Consider the following 17,482-nt stretch of genomic DNA (forward strand, 5'->3'; position numbering starts at 1 on the left):
TGGGTAGAGGTTCCGAGGAAGTACAGAGATCCGTGTTGTCAAAAGATCGAGATAGAGCATCAGCTCGGATGTTCTTGGATCCTGGGTGGTAGGTCAGGATGATATCAAAACGTGCGAAGAACGATGCCCATCGAGCTTGGCGTGGATTAAGGCATCGAGCCTCGCTAACATAAAGCAGGTTTTTATGATCGGTAAGGACCGTTACTGGATGACGTGAACCTTCAAGTAAGTGTCGCCACTCCTCTAGGGCAGCCTTGATAGCTAGTAACTCTTTGTCACCAATTCCATAATTCTTCTCGTGGGATAAAAAATTTTTGGAAAAGAACCCGCAAGGTAAATGAGAACCGTTTTTGGATTTTTGGAAGAGTACTGCCCCCACACCTATAGCAGAGGCGTCAACCTCTAGAAAAAAGGGTTCAGATTGATCCGGTTGAGACAGGGCTGGAGCGGATGAAAAGGCCTGTTTCAGGAGATTAAATGCCTTTAGGGCTTCTGGAGACCAATTCCTGGGGTTGGCTGATTTTCGTGTCAGCGCTGTTATAGGTGCAATAATGGAGGAGAACCCTTTAACAAATTGTCTGTAATAATTGGCAAATCCAATAACCCTTTGGATGGCCTTGGTGCCCTGGGGAAGAGGCCAGTTGGTAATGGCAGACACCTTTAGTGGGTCCATGCTTAATCCTGCTCCGGAAACAATGTACCCAAGGAAAGAGTTTTGTTCCACTTCAAAGATACATTTTTCTAATTTGCAGAAGAGTCGATTAGCTCGTAATCGGAGTAAGACTTCCTTCACATGGTGTCGATGGGAGGCAATGTCTTGGGAAAAGATTAGAATGTCGTCCAAATAGACAACGATGAAGTGATATAAACAGTCTTGGAAGATTTCATTAACGAAGGATTGAAATACTGCGGGGTCGTTACTAAGCCCGAATGGCATGACTAGATATTCGAAATGTCCGTCCCGCGTGTTAAACGCTGTCTTCCACTCGTCTCCTTGACGGATCCGTACTAAATTGTATGCCCCTCTGAGATCTAGTTTGGTAAAGATGCGGGCTCCACTAATCTTGTCGAAAAGGTCCATAATAAGGGGTAATGGATAACGGTTCTTGATAGTAATTTTATTTAGATGCCGATAATCAATACACGGGCGTAAGGATCCGTCTTTCTTCTTAACAAAGAAAAATCCTGCTCCGGCTGGAGAAGATGATTTTCTAATGAACCCTCGGGCTAGGTTTTCAGATATGTATTGTGACATAGCTTGGGTCTCCGGTAAGGACAGGAGATACGTCCTACCACGAGGAATTTGTTTTCCCGGGATTAATTCAATCGGACAGTCCCACGGGCGATGGGGTGGAAGAATCTCTGATCTTTGTTTGGAGAAGATGTCCTTAAAGGCTAAATAGACCGAAGGTAATGTACAGGTTTTAGAATTCGTCTGAGTATGACAGACTTGAAAGCGGTGTGAGGGAATACATTGCTTATGACACTGCGGGCCCCAGGAAATTACCTCCGCACGAACCCAGTCAAATTGAGGAGAATGGTTCCGGAGCCAAGGAAGGCCCAGTATCAGTGGGTTAATAGACTGTGGTAATACTAGGAATTGGATCCACTCTTGATGTAAGGCTCCTACCAACAATTGAACCGCACTCGTAATGCTGGAGATGACACCGTTGCTGACACGGTTACCATCCACGGCAGTGAGGGTAAGCGGTTGGGGCAGATCTTGAATGGTTAACTGGAGCTCTGAAGCAAGAGAGGCCGAAATAAAATTTCCTGCGGCACCGGAGTCCACGAAGGCAGAGATTTGTTGGGGTCCTTTAGTAGTCAAGAGCTGGACAGGCATGAGAAACTCGAGATTGGAGGTGGAGTAGGGAGTGGAAACGGTGACTCCTAAGGCGGCCTCCCTCTTACCGTCTAGGAGGAGGCGTTTCCCGGTCTCTTGGGACAGAGACTTAGAACGTGACCAGACTCCCCACAATATAGACATAATCTCTGCTTGAACCGTCTCTCGCGTTCTTCAGACGTTAGTTTAGAGCGGCCAAGCTGCATAGGTTCTTCAGTGGAAGATATTGGGTTTTGAAATTGGGGAGCCAAACGGGGAGTCCGTCTTGTAGAGGACCTTTCTGAACTTCTCTCTCTGAAACGAAGATCGATCCTGATACATAATGAAACGAGGGCGTCCAACTCCGAGGGGAGTTCTCTGGTAGCCAATTCGTCCTTAATTCGATCGGTAAGACCCTGCCAGAAGGAAGCAATGAGGGCTTCATTGTTCCATCGAAGCTCAGAGGAGAGAGTCCGAAATTGTATGGCATACTGCCCGACAGACATAGAACCTTGTCGCAGGTTCAATAGGCTCGATGCGGCAGAAGAGACTCTGCCCGGTTCGTCGAAGACCTTCCTGAACATGTCAATAAAAGCTGCGGAGTCCTCCAGCAAAGGGTCATTGTGCTTCCATAACGGGGATGCCCAGGCCAGGGCTTGCCCACTAAGTAGCGAAATTATGAAGGCTACCTTGGTACGTTCCGAGGAGAATGCTGTAGAGTTACACTCGAAGTGAATGGCACACTGGTTAAGGAACCCTCTACATCTTTTTGGATTCCCGTCAAACTTATCGGGGGAAGGTATTCTTAGTCCAGTAGTGGCGGCTGGAGGGGCAGCAGGAGCCGCAGGGGACACTGCAGAGCGAGAAGGAGCCGCAGATGGTTCCGTAGGAGGGGTTTGTCCTGCCCGTAGAGAGTCCAGGCGAGATAGGATTCCCTGCACACACTGAAGTAAACGAGCCTGGTCCGCCTCCTGCTGTTCCACTCGGCGGCCCAGGTGGATAATGAGGTCCCGAGTTGTAGGTTCACCTTTTCCATCTGACGTCATGGCCAGAGTATACTGTCACAGATTTAGGGTATTTGCTTACTGATTTTTGCACTACTCACCCAAGAGGTGCGGAGTCTAACGTGTTTCTGGTTTTCACCAGGGACCCCCGCAAGGAAGTGTGGTCTTAGCTGCGGGAACACGCAGGTCGCGGTCCTCTAAGGGAGTAATCAGTGAAGCAGTAGATGAAAGTGGTGTCGTACAGGCCCAGTCCAAACCGTGAATTCAGGAGATGTCCAAGGGAAAGTTCAAAGCCGTAGTCAGGGAAGCCGGGTCGAGGTCAGAAGCACAGGAGGAAGAGTCAAATATCAAGCCGAGGTCAAGTTCACAGGGAGCACAGAACAGGGGTAGTAAGTAACAAGCCGGGTAATACACAGGAAGCGCTGGAAACGGTACACAGGAACGCTGGAGCTAGGATGAGACCTAATACTCTGGCACTCTCCATGTGCCAGAGTGAGGTTTTTATACAGGTGCAGACCAATCACTGGCGGTGGTGACGCTAAACACCACCGCCGGAGTTACTAGGAAGCGTTCCGTTGCCTAGCAACGGAACGCGCGACCGCTGACCCGGAAGTACGCTCGGTTGCCTGGCAACCGAGCGCTCTGTCACAGAAGCAGACGTCCGTCTCTGTGCGGCAGGCATAGCACGGAGACGGCGTCTGACATTAATATTGACATTGCTTTTTAATACTTTCTGTGTTTTTTGTAGGTCAGGTGGGTGATGAATTTTTCCAAACCGAAAAACTGTTCCCCAATCGGGAGGTGGATGTGGAGGACAAAAATGTCCTAGCAATTAAGCCATGAGGATGAAAGAAGGTAGAAGAATTCATAAGACAAGGTGAGGTATATTCCCAACTTGAGGTGTTTCCATCACACCAGTTTTTTTTGTTAAAGTTTCAATCCTTTTCATTTTCATAATTACACCAAATCATAGATTATTTTGTGTTTGTTTAACATGTTGGCTATAGAAGATAAAAAGATAGGGGTTGCTACCTCTAGCAACAAAAAAACAACAACAATATCATGTACAATTCCCTAGGAGGGACAAGCGGTTACTTTATGTGAGATGTACTTTATTCAATATCTAAAATTTCCAGATGTGTGGATTTTTCAGTACAGCAGTGAAATAAAATTAAGTTTAAAGATGGAAAAAGTTAAATAAAGTCATATCATCTATTATTCATCTAGCTTGTTCTAATACACTTTATATGTAGGTCTCTACTATTAACTTCCTTTTACTATATTTAGTAAATTGCTGAATAGTTTACCATCAGTTTATCATAGTTTTCAGTTTATGAATTTTTCACTATATCTTATTTCCAATTCTTTTTAGCTGATAAATATCTTATAACATTTTACTATGGATAAGAAACACTTTTGAGCGTAACGTAACATACTAAAACTGCCCTTGTGTTGCTTTCTATTCTGAATGCTAGTTATCTTTTATTTGGCTTAATTCCACTTTGGGATTAAAACAATCAATGATGGTACTTGATGTAGAAATATTATCAAGCAGTTTCATCTTGTCTTTATTACAGCACTGTTGTGCTATATGGGCTAATCCCACTTGTTGCAATGTAACATGCTGCATACTCCAATAGACCACTTTATGCCTCAGAAGACTACTATTTTGTTACAAGCATACACTGTTCTGCAAATTCATCAGGAATATCTTATAATCTTTTTAGTTTTCTTTATGTGTTATCATAATCTGTAGGTTTTTTATGTTACACTTTTGAGCTAGGTAGATTAAATAGCTACTAATCCCACTTGATAGATTGTAATATGCCGCTTTCTTACAGTTTTGTTTTTAAGCCTGGGGACGTGCTTTTGTGATCCAAAAGTGCCCAAAAAAGGTGCAAAACCATAAAAAAGCGCACTAAGGGATGTGGAACATGGCCCTCCTCTAAAGAGAAAAGGCTCTAGTCCCTGCCCCCTGAAAACAAAGGGTCTCTTAGAGGGCAAGGGTCTTCAGACCCCCTTCACCGCAAGGCTAGGGAGGCCCCTTTAACCTCTGGGATCCGCTGAAGCTTCATCCAGGGTGCAGCTACTGGCCCAACCCCTGGAAGGGAGGGCAGACGATGGTTTCAGGGAGCCAGAACCTCAGGGCCTACCCGCACCCTAAAATCTGTGAAACGAAAAACATAAAAGTGAAAGTGACAAACATGAAGAAAAATAAATAGTGCTGAGTGGGTACAGCCCCAAAAGGCCAGGGCAAAGAAAAAGGGCTGTGCTAAAAGAAAGTGGTCAAAAGTGCATGGGTGCCAACATAATCATGTGATATCTGTATTAAGGCTCTTGTCCATGAATTTTGGCACCCCGGGTCACCACTTCAAAGGCACAATTGTCCCAGGCTTTCAAAGCAGCATACCCGGCCCCTGGCCAGAGGACCAGGTGCAGCTCTGCCACAACTGCACTTGATCTTAACCAAAAGGCAGAGAGGCAATGCTTCTTTCTTCCAGTAGACCACTCAAAGTTGATTTGCTGCAAGCATACAATGCTCTTCTACAAACCACATGTGATATCTCATATAGTCTCATATCACATTCTTATTGTGCCGGTTGTTCTAGCCCTCCCACTCACCGAGAACAAATTCTAGGTCCTAATATAATTTGCTCATTAGTTCACACATCACACACTTTATGCAAGATTCAGAGACATTTATTGACAACATCGACAGAAACCTAAATGTGTGTTTCACTCGATGAGTTTGTCAAGACTTCATAGTTTTAGTGCATTTCAATAGAAATTAACATTTTAAATATTGAATAAAGTGCATATCACATAATATAACCTCTTGTACCTCCTAAGGAGAGGTGTATGCCAGACGAAGCCTCATTCAAAAGATTAGGTGAGTGATAGGGGAGGTTAGTGGAAATGTCAGAGTGGGAAAAGCACACTAAGGAAGTTAAGTGGGAAAGGTAAGAGGGTGCACACTGCGACATAACAGGGCAAGAGCAAAGCAGGGAGGAATGAAAGTTAAATGCAGATGATAGATGCTGTAGGTATAGAATAGGGCGTGATCTGGAGTCACAGAGCTGGAAAGTCCAGGGGGTAAATGTATTAAGCTCTGATTTTTGCACGATGTTCTTTGGCAAGTCTCAAATAACAGTGCAAAAGTAAACATATAGTTGGAAAGTGATTCAACAGTCTCTACGGTATGAGTCAAATAACAGAGCAGGTGTTAAAACCTTTGGGAAAAGTTCATGCATCTACTTCTTTCAGAATAAAGAAGACGGCGGAGACATCAGCTGCTTGGGCAACGCTTTCCTAAATATGTGGTAGAAGGTTCAGCTGTCTGCAATACTTTACTTTACTTTTTAACAGGGCTACAATGGAAATTCAGGTCAACACAGAACATTTTATTTTACCTTCAAGGATCATACCTGAAACAGTTTGTCTTATTTTAGAAGTAAGGAAATCAAAATAATAATAAAACTGTTGGCGAATAATATTTTTCTCTGCACAGGGAATGGATAATCATTCAAATATTAAATAATGCATACAATTCTCAACCATTCAAGTTGAAAATCTGTCTTGGTGTGAAAAAATATGTGATTTTTTTATCTGGAGATATACTAACCAGAATTTTTCAAAATAAACCCAGAAATCACAAAGGTAAGCAATTGCAGCTCTGTAGCGATAATGTCATATAGACAGACATGATCATCAATTTCCTTCTATTACAACAACTACTAAGCTTCTTAATGAAGAGGGGAAACCATGGTTATTTTTAAATTTACTTTAGTATATATTAGGCATGGTGTTCAAATTGCAAAATCCTAACTTCCAAGCATTATCCATAATAGATCCTATATCTGTATTTAGGAGTGTTGTAATGTCACAAAGAAGATTGCAGCACCTGCAGGTATTGGCACTGCTACACAAGGAGGCGCGGAGTCTAACACGCCACCAGTCTTCACCAGGGACCCCCGCAAGGAAGTTTGGACTTCGCGGCAAACGACGTGCAGGTCGCGGCCCTCCCAGGGAGCTACCTGTGAGGTGGTGAAGGTTATCGTGGTCGTACAAGCAGGAGTCAGGAGCCGTGCGGGCAGATGCAGTACAAAATCAGGAGCCAGAGAATGGTCAAACAAGCCAAGGGTCAATCCGGAGAGTAATATGCAGGACCAAGGGAGAATCCAAAGGAGGGTCAGGAAGAGCCGGGTCGGTACACAGGAATACAATCAGACTATATAATATATATGTGAGGAAACGCTGGAGGCTAGAATACAAGTAAACTAGTTGCTCTGGCACCCTAGTGGTGTCAGAGCAGGAACTAAATACACAGGGGTCAGCCCTCATTGGTGGGCAGTGGATTGGCGGTCCGAGGCACTGACCGCCGACAGGAAGCTGAGAAGCGTGTCCCGTTGTTAGGCAACGGGCACGCGTGCGCAGAAGCCGACCGGAAGGAGCGCCCCCATTGCCTATAACAGGGCGCTCCGGAAGAAGAAGACGACCGTCCCCGGCAAGTGAGGCGCGGGGACGGCGTCTGATATGTAATATGCCTTATACTGGATACTCTAGTTGTATACCTGTGCTAAAAGTGCAGTTTTACAAAAAAATATATATTATGATATTGATACACTGTAATATATCATTTGCCTTCCTTTGCTAAGCTTTGAGACAAGTCTGTTTTTTCTCTGCAGTTCCGTGTATAAGTGAAGCACAATGCTGCTCAGGATGATGTCTCCCATGAGCTTGAGATTTTTATTGTTTTGTTTATTCAGAATAGTTTTTGATAGAGATGCTCAGGCTCAGTTCACTGACCACCGAACACACCCGAACTTAACAGATCTGAGTACTGAGCCGAGCCGGCTCGGTACTTTTGTGCGCCCTCGGAATTGAAAATGAGGCAAAACGTCATTGTTACGTCATCGGATCTCGCGAGCTTTGGATTCTATAAGTACCGCACTCCATGGCGATCCAGCACCATTTCACAGAGGGACACAGAAGGGGTAGCACAGTTCTTGGCAGTCTCTAGTGCAGTTGGGCAGCATCATAGGTAGAAAAGAAAGAGGAGGGGTAGCAGCATTCTGCAAAGTCTCCAGTGACATTCAGGAGAGCTCTATTGCTCCATTTTTAATTGTCATTGCTGAAATACAAATAATATATCTGGCAGGGTTGGTCTTCTAAATTTGCAGTCATATTTTACTGTGTTATAAAGGTAACATACAAAGAGGAGAGCTCCATTGCTAATTGTCATTGCTGAAATACAAATAATAGGTCTGGCAGGCTTGGTCTTCTAAATCTGCAGTCACATTGTACTGTGTTATATAGGTAACATACAAAGAGGAGAGCTCCATTGCTAATGGTCATTGCTGAAATATATATAATAGGTCTGGCAGGTTTGGTCTTCTAAATCTGCAGTCACAATGTACTGCGTTATATAGGTAACATACAAAGAGGAGAACTCCATTGCTCCATTGCTAATTGTCATTGCTGAAATACACATACTAGGGCTGGCAGGCTTGGTCTTCTAAATTTGCAGTCTGTTTGAAAGTGTATGAAAATAATATTGTGATTTGTAATGTGGTCAAAATTTACTGCAAATTACTTGAAATTAGTGTTATTGAGGTTAATAATAATGTAGGGGGAAAAAAAGCAAAAATATGTGCTTTTAGAAAAAAAAACATAGGGATATTAGAAAAAAATCGGGAACCAAAACCAAAACATGCAAGGGCGGTTTTGCCAAAATCAAAACCAAAACACAAAGTTAATCCAGATTGAAATCCAAAACCAAAACCAAAGCCAGCACACGGGGGTCAGTGAACATCTCTAGTTTTTGACTGTAGAAATGGTATTAATGGGGGAAATTCAATTCCCTCCAAAGTACCGCCATTATTACGGTAATAGTGAGCGTAATTACTGTTATTACGGTAGTTCTAACACCGACTTTTTTGCTCGCAGCTCCCTGATCTGCGTGCAGAAAGCCGGGTTAATATTACTGTAATAACGGTAATATCCATAACGCGGCGGTACTTCGGGGGGAATTGAATTCCCCCCAATGTGTTTAGTAGCCAGCTAGGAGAGGCTTTTTATAACACCTATAACAACCACAAACATATGAATTGCGTGCAGTTCAAAAGACAATGAATGTTATTTAAAGTATGATTAATCTACTAACAAGGTAAATACCACTATTTAAAATGGATTCATCAAGAAAATTGCCAAAAACTTGTTCTCTTAGACAGCTGCTTCAGATTGCCTCCTTATACGCCCAGGCCTGCCTGTAATATGCAGCTGTTTATGTCACGAGAAGGATTCTCTGGCAGAAACTCTGGTGCTCTTCGCTAGGCATTCTAGTGAGATGAGCTTATAATGCAACAGATTACCTGGTAATATCATCATCATCATCATCATTTATTTATATATATAGAGCCAGCAAATTAAGTAGCACTTTACAACTTTGCACCCCTTGCATTGTAACATGTTTTGTCCCGGGGGAACATTTACTCCTTTTTTGCCTTACTTTCCTTAATGACTCAGGCCCTATGTGTTTAAGATGCATTTCTAATGCAAGTTAAGCACATTTAAATGGATGTAATAATAAAAATCACTGTACCAAGGAGATGTTTTGACATTGGTAGGTGAGCTTATTCCAATACAGCTATATAGTGCACAAAATTCTCCTATTTATGTATATGCAGAAATATAGTGATTTATATATTGTTTGTTTTAGAGCTCCAGATTATCTTTTGCTTTCACATACACAGTGGTCTTAATTGTCCTGGCAGCAATTTCTGAAATGATTTTATTAGCTTGTACACATTTCATTAATTTAAAGGAGGGTACCTTGAATTCACTGATCTTTGGCGAATCAAACCCCTCCCCTTATAGTTTGCTACATACTTTGGATATGAAGACTCAGGAAGTTTTTAATTGTGACACCCTGAGTACACTTGTTGTTACAAAGGTTAGGAACTTACCTACAGAAGATGCCTTGATGTTGATAGATAAGCTATACCAATACAGCTACATTGAGATAAGCTCACCTGCTTATAAGCTCATCAGCAGCTTTATTGGGCATAAAATTCTCCTACTCATGTACATGCTGACACAAAGTGATTTTAGAGTACCGGACTATCTTTTGTTTTCCCAGATTTATGAGAGGCCTAGATTAGTTTCTCCCATGGAAGATGGTAACTATTTCAAATTTGCTATGGGCCTGTTGGTGGTCTCCTTAACCAATGTCCTTCTTGTACTGATGCTCAGTGTTGGAGGATGTTTTATGCAAAGTCACAGTTATACAATTTGCTCTCTGTTTCTTTACAATACACTTCGCAGTGCCCTGGTGGATATAAAAGTTTACAGAAGCGGAAGTTGCTCAATCAATTTATATGCTCATAGCAGGTGCTTGAAAGGATATAAAAGATTCACATTGTCACGGTTACAACGAGGGACAACTGGATCCTGGTGGTTCACTGGAATTGACGTGACTTCAGCTAGGGGCGCAGAGTCTAACAAGCGAAAGGTGTTCACCAGTGATTCCCGCAAGGGAATTTGGACTTTCACTTGCAGGTCGTGGCCCAGTTCCCAGCGAACCACGAGAGAGCGAGAGCGTAGACAGATGATAGGTAGTATGCAGTGCTACTGGCAACTGGCGAGAAGATGAGCCAAGGAATGTTGCTAGGAGCGGATCTACCGGATAGCCTGTCGCGTTGCTACTGGAGGTGGTAGTGAAGATGATACGATATTGGCACTAGGAGAAATAGGTGGAGTATACTGTGGCATGGAAGCCCGGAGGCGCAGGAACTTGGAAAGGCAGAGCAGGAATCCCCGGGAACTAGAAACGACACAGGAGCTGTATTTAGTACGGGTGTCAGAGACTGACTGAAAGAACCAGCACAGATTTCAGGTCAGGAGGTGTCTTATAGTATAGTTCCTATTAGGCAGCCAATAGAGGGCAGTAGAAACACAGAAAAAGGATAGGACGTTCTGCGCATGCGCAGAACCTGTGATCGCTGAACCAGGAAGGAGAGACAGCGCTGGAGGGGAGCTGCAGCGTGGAACCAGGTAAGTAAGACAGGATATCAGGCGGGGGGAGCAGCGGAGGCCACAGTTACACACGCCGGCTCCCGCGCCGAACAGCGGGAGTGCGGCGTGGGACACACATCTTCTTACATCCTTTACCTGATTGATGATTTTTCATAACATTTCTCTCTGATTTGATGTTAATATTCTTTAATCTCAACAATGAAGTTCTTGTTTGAAAATGCATCAACTAATTGCGGGACCTTTCACCGACAGGTGTATTTATATTGCAATAAATTGAACACAAATGGAATGCAATCAATTATATTATCTCTGGAAAACTGATTTCTCCAGTGTTTATTTAAGGAGATCTTAGCAGTATATAACAACCAAAATAGTGTGGATACCTATGATATCATTCATTGTCTGCTTTTATTTGGAATTAATTAGTAAATACAGTTTAAGTTTTTTTACTATTGTCGAAGTCAGCAAATTGGATAAAGTCATTTCAATTAAAGTCTAGCAAACTTGGTTGTCTTTGTCTGAAAAGATGCGTACGGTACGCTACGACGTACAAGGGCACGCTACGGCGTGAAAGGCCGTACGCATCCACTACACGTGGCAGCAACAGTAATCTGTCTTTTACCATACATTCGCACAAACACGCATACTTATAAAATAGTACACATTAATGGTAGTTGCAACACATAGTCAGTTATGTCGAAATATAGTAGTATTTATATGTTATATCAGAGTTACATGCATATTAGTGAAATACACGGAATGGGTTAAAGGAATAACATCATGAGTGGTATCATAATGAACCTTATTACATATCCTACTGTTTGGTTCACTCTGCGAGGAAATCGCAGAGTGCATACGCAAGTTATGAATGATAGGGAATTATGAACTACTTAAGACTAAGGATTCCTGGCGGGAAGAGCAGAGCATACCCCCTGCAGAGATGACCCCCTCCTTTGGATTCCTTAGGATGAACCAGCCAATGATTGACGACCCCTTGGACACTCCTGAGACCCGGACCAATAGATGCAAGCTATACCATCTTCATTGTATTACTGTATTTGATTGTGTATATAAGCAGCAGCTTGTGATCCAGAGTGCAGACATCTTGTCCCCAGACTTCAGGATTGAATGACTGCACTGTATCCAGAGCGCATGCGATAAGTAACGGCTGTATTTACTATTACTTCGCTTGAGCATATTATTCCACTGATTGCGAATAAATCTTTGTGCTTTGGAAATACAAATCGAGGTTCGACAATCGTTATTGGTTAGCGACAATACGCACATAACAATTTGGGGGCTCGTGAGCTTTGGAGGTTTCGTTGCCGATGATACGCAAGACCAACGGATTTCGGTTCCTCAACAAAGTATGGAGACGCGTCATAAACGGGTAAGAACGCATGGTGTTCAAAACCTGAATTTTACTCTGTGTTGCGAAATCGAATGTCCGTTTTGCATTATCTAGGGCACGCTAACTAGAACCTAGGGACAAAAGAGAAAACTGTTTATTCTGTCATTGTGCGTTTTAACTGTATTGCATTGCTTAGCGTATGTGTATTTCCTGCTGTGCGTACGCGAACTTCCGGTAGACTTGCCACGTGGTTAAACAATCGTTTTGATAGTTATTGTACATGTATAGTATAATTACTTGTGAAAGCCTCTGAGATATTATTACTGTTGTTGGGAACTTTTGATTTTCTGCGCAGAAAAGGTGTATAGCGTGTGATGTTGTAACGTAGATACACTGTTTTATTGTGGATTGTGCTCAGTTGCTGTCTGACGAGGCGGATTGCCCAACTGAAGGACGGTATACAGGGCAGGTATACCGAATGCGAAAACCGGGTTTTCGCAAAGCGCTACCAATAGATCGCAAGGTTTGCTAATAATTAGTATTGGTAGGCAGTGCGATCCGATCGCACCGTTAGTGCGAATTGGTGAAGCAGCTAGGAGGAATTATACTGGAAAGGCAGGTTGATTGTATTAACTTGCGCTCCCAGCGATAATAAACTCTGGTTGAGCCAGGGTATCGAGGAGCTGATAGCCCTTGGGGCCCACAGTGATATTTCTGTATTAGGGATCCTCACCAGGGGCGAGAAAAGCGAGTGAACGCGGCTAAAGGAAATACGTTCACCGAGCATTATAGATCTCTAGCGGTGAGTATAGCAACAGAGTTGAAATTATTAGGTGGAAAGAACAGAGCATTGCGGTATGTCTGTATTTCACATTTGGCCGGAAGGAACAGAGCATTGCGGTGTGTCTGTGTTCCGGGTAGAAGGTATATTGTTCAACATGGGTGCTAAGCATACGCTAGAGATGGTCAGTGTACTGCCTAAGGAAGGCCCTATTGGTTCAGCGAAGTTTCTCATGTGTAAGAAATATGGTGCATACGCAACTGTGTATTGTGAGACGTGGGTCAAGATGACCAAAACTTGTGATAGGCCTTTCCCAACAATAGGAAGTTTTAATGCAGAGGTACTAAATACCGTAAAAGATAAAGTATGGTTGATTACCTCAACGAAAGTGAGGAATAAACATAATGATTTTTTAAAATTGTGGCAAATGGAAAGTAACACGTGGCAGAGCAGCGAATGCAAACCGGAAGTAGGCGTGACGAAAAGCGAGCGCAAGGCGGATGTAACCGTTGCGAAGCGTGGCGAACTCAGCGCAAGCGCGCCCCCGCCACCTTATGTGGTGGGAGGGGTAAGTACAGCCGTTGTTAAAACTGAAAATAGAAAAATTGCTAAGTTGTATCCTGTTTTAAACCAGTTTAAATCGAGTGTATCTGAAAGTGAAGATGAACCCACTGTGATTTCGGCCATTGCCCATGCCGTTAGTGTACTAGAGGCTCAGCGCAAGTATGAGAAAATGGCTGAGATAGGTGAGAGTAGCGTGATCACTAGGAGTGAAAGCGTTCTAAATCTAGGACCAGTAAATCCTGTAGTGTCTCCTGAAGTCAGTGTACCAGAGGGTGCGTTCCCGGTCCGCACAATATCAGTTCCCAATGGGAAACCGGATAAGGATGGTGTAGTTCCTTTAAGAAATGTTACAATGCATTGTCCCTGGACTAGATCAGAATTACGTTCCATTATGACTGAATTCCCAGATCCTAGAAAAGAGTTAGCTAAATGTCAGAAATTTGTTAAAGACTTAGGAAATGCTCACGAACCAACCAGTAAGGATTGGCCGGTAGTGTTGAGGGCGTGTCTTCCTCCCAATACTAACATACAAAAATTTATTGAAGATTGTTTGTTGGAGGAAGATGACACCTTGACTGATGAGATTAACCAACGGAATATAGAACAAATTGTCAAACACTTAGCCATCTGTTTTCCGGTAGTAGTAAATTGGAGTAAGATTTTCACCATTAAACAAAAGGATAGTGAAACTGCCTCAGATTACTTTGCTAGAGCTATAACAGCGATCGCACGATTTACTGGGATATCCAACATAAGTGAGGATCCACATCACAGAGAGGTAGCTGTAGGGGTACTGATGGATGGCCTTGGAGAAAATTTAAAGACGAGAGTACAAACCACATTACCTAATTGGAGAGGCGTCACGGTAGACTCTCTTAGGGAGTCTGCTGTGGAGCATGACAAGAACCTTTTTAGAAAAAGGGAAGAGAAAAGTGATAGGTTAATGACGGTAAGTATACAGGCTCTAGAAGGGGTGCATACACGACCACCAGCATACAACCCATATAACAGGAAACCTAAAGTGATCAGGTGTTTCAACTGTAACGAGGAAGGACATTACGCTAGAGAGTGTAAAAAGGAAAGACTCAATACACAGAAAGGTGGGTCACATAGATATCCTCCAAGGAGGGATTCACATAGACTAGAAGACTCACATCTACCCGTGCATATTACGGCAGCAAATGCTGCGCGGGAAATCAATAGTCAGCGGTAGGGGTCAGGTCATACCTGTAGTCTACAGCCAGTGAGGTTAACTGAGAGTCAGAGTGAAGAACCAACAATTATAGTTGACATAGCTGGTAGGAAACAAACTTTTCTTGTAGATACAGGGGCGGCCCGATCTGTGATAACCTCTCCTTTCAACCTACAGGTGACCAGTAAAACTATTCCAGCTATGGGGGTAACGGGAAAAGTGTTACATTATCCTCTAACTAAACCCGCCGAAGTTACTATCGGGCCTCTGCATACTAAGCATTCGTTTCTCTTGGCTGCAGCGGCTCCTACTAACTTGCTAGGGAGAGACTTGTTATGTAAAATGGGATGTGTCATATACTGTACTTCTGATGGTGTGTTCTTAGATATGCCGGAGAAGGTCGCACATGAGGTACAGGATATATTGGACACCCCTCAAAGGTTAATGTTACACTCTACTGTTATAGAACAAAGTCCATCTCAAGTAAAGGGGATGTTGCTGGGAATACCAGGTTCCCTATGGACCAGAGATGGACAGGACACTGGACTGATGGCAAACGTAGCCCCTGTCATGGTCAATCTAAAAAGTGGTAGTTAGCTCCAAAAATCCCACAGTATCCATTAAAACCGGAGGTGGAACTAGGGGTATATCCTGTTATTGAGAGGCTGTTACAACAAGGGATTTTAATTCGTACAGCCAGTACAGCAAATAGTCCCATTTTCCCTGTGAAGAAGAGTGGTGGGAGGGGCTATAGATTAGTCCAGGACTTAAGGGGAATTAACAAAGTTGTTGAGAGCCAATTCCCCGTAGTGCCGAATCCAGCTGTCATCCTCATGCAGATTCCACCGTCTGCCAGTCATTTTACTGTCATTGATCTATGTTCTGCTTTCTTTTCAGTCCCTCTTCACCCTGACTGCCAATACCTTTTTGCATTCTCCTACAGGGGAGTGCAATACACATGGACCAGACTACCCCAGGGGTTCATTGACAGCCCCAGTATTTTCTCCCAAGCCTTACATGACTGTTTGCAATCCTTTCAACCCCACAATGGGTATGTTCTAATTCAATATGTGGACGATTTGTTGTTGTGCTCTGATTCTTTTATGTCATGTTTGCATGATACTAAATTGTTGTTGCTTCATCTTTCACAAACAGGGCACAAGGTGGCAAAGGATAAATTACAGCCATGTCAGACTAAGGTCAAATACTTAGGACTGTCACTCACCGGACCGTGAGTGCCTCTTCCCGGACATTTAGGAACCGTGGTCGTCCACCATCCTGAGGGTCTGCGCATGCGCAGCCCTTTTCTATACTTCAGTGTATACCCCTTTAACTCAATTGGCAGATCAGGCAACCTCCCTATATTAAGCACCTGTGGTCAACACCACGTTGCCTGATCTTGGAGTCTCATTCCTCATGAGTCTCTGAAGGTGTTCCTGTATTCCTCTTGTATTCAGCGCTGCTGATTCCTGTGGTTTCCAAACCACTTCTATTCCTGTGGTTTCCATACCACTTCTACCATCAACTGTATCATCAGGACTGTTTGCTGATTCCCATCCGCTGCCTCCGTGCACTACAGTCTTCTAAACCACTTCTACCATCAACTGTATGATCAGGACTGTTTGCTGATCCCTATCCGCTGCCTCCGTGCACTACAGTCTTCGAAACCACTTCAACGTTATTTTATATCAATGTGACTGTTTGCTCATTGCTATCCGCTGCCTCCGTGCACTCCAGATTTTACTTCACTCACCTGCTTCTCATCAAGTCTGTTTGCTGATTCCTATCCGCTGCCTCTGTGCACTACAGTCTCCTGCTTGCAACTCGCCTGTGTTCATCATCGTGACTGCCAGCTGACTACTATCCGCTGCCTCTGTGCACTACGGTCTCCTGCTTGCAACTCGCCTGTGTTCATCATCGTGACTGCCAGCTGGCTACTATCCGCTGCCTCCGTGCACTACAGTCTCCTGCTTGCAACTTGCCTGTGTTCAACATCGTGACTGCCAGCTGATTACTATCCGCTGCCTCCGTGCACTACAGTCTCATCTCATCTTTGCTGTGCCTTCCTCGAGACTGCCGCTTTCATTACCATCTGCTACACTTCGTGATCTACAGCTCCTGCCCTGCGCTGCACTCCTGTTTCCCATCGCTGTTGGTTCCTGTGGTTGCTACTGGTTACCTCCGTGTGCCGCTGAGTCCTGCCGCTGTGGTCAGCGCTATCGTCCATCTCCTGCTGATCCACTCTCCACGCCTTCACGTGTTCCACTGGCCTCTACCCTCCTGTCAGCATTGGATTTGTATTTCATCTACTACCCTCTGCTGGATCATCTCCATTCTCCTGGGTCCCCTATGAGTCCAGTTCCACGTGTTGCTGACTCCTGTGGATTCGTGTCCCTGCCGGTCTACTCACCTGTGCGCTGCACCTGCTAGACCGCTGCCTCACCTATCCAGGGACTTCCTATCCAGTCGGTCTCCAGCCGCTCAGGTACCGTTGCAATTCCATCTGACTGCTACTGCTGAACCACGGTATGCATACTTCTCATTGACTGTGCTGTGTATTGCATATCTTGCTGGACTGTGTTTGGTTCTCTCTGGAGTCTGCTATCCGCTGAGTCTATTGCCATCATTGACTGTGTTATCATTGTGCTGGACTACTTCAAGAGACTTTCTAGATTGCAGACCTGCTCAGTCATTTATATCCATATATATATCTATATTGTGCATATTACTGTGG

This window comes from Mixophyes fleayi, chromosome 1 (assembly GCF_038048845.1).
Source record: "Mixophyes fleayi isolate aMixFle1 chromosome 1, aMixFle1.hap1, whole genome shotgun sequence".
Lineage (NCBI taxonomy): Eukaryota > Metazoa > Chordata > Amphibia > Anura > Limnodynastidae > Mixophyes > Mixophyes fleayi.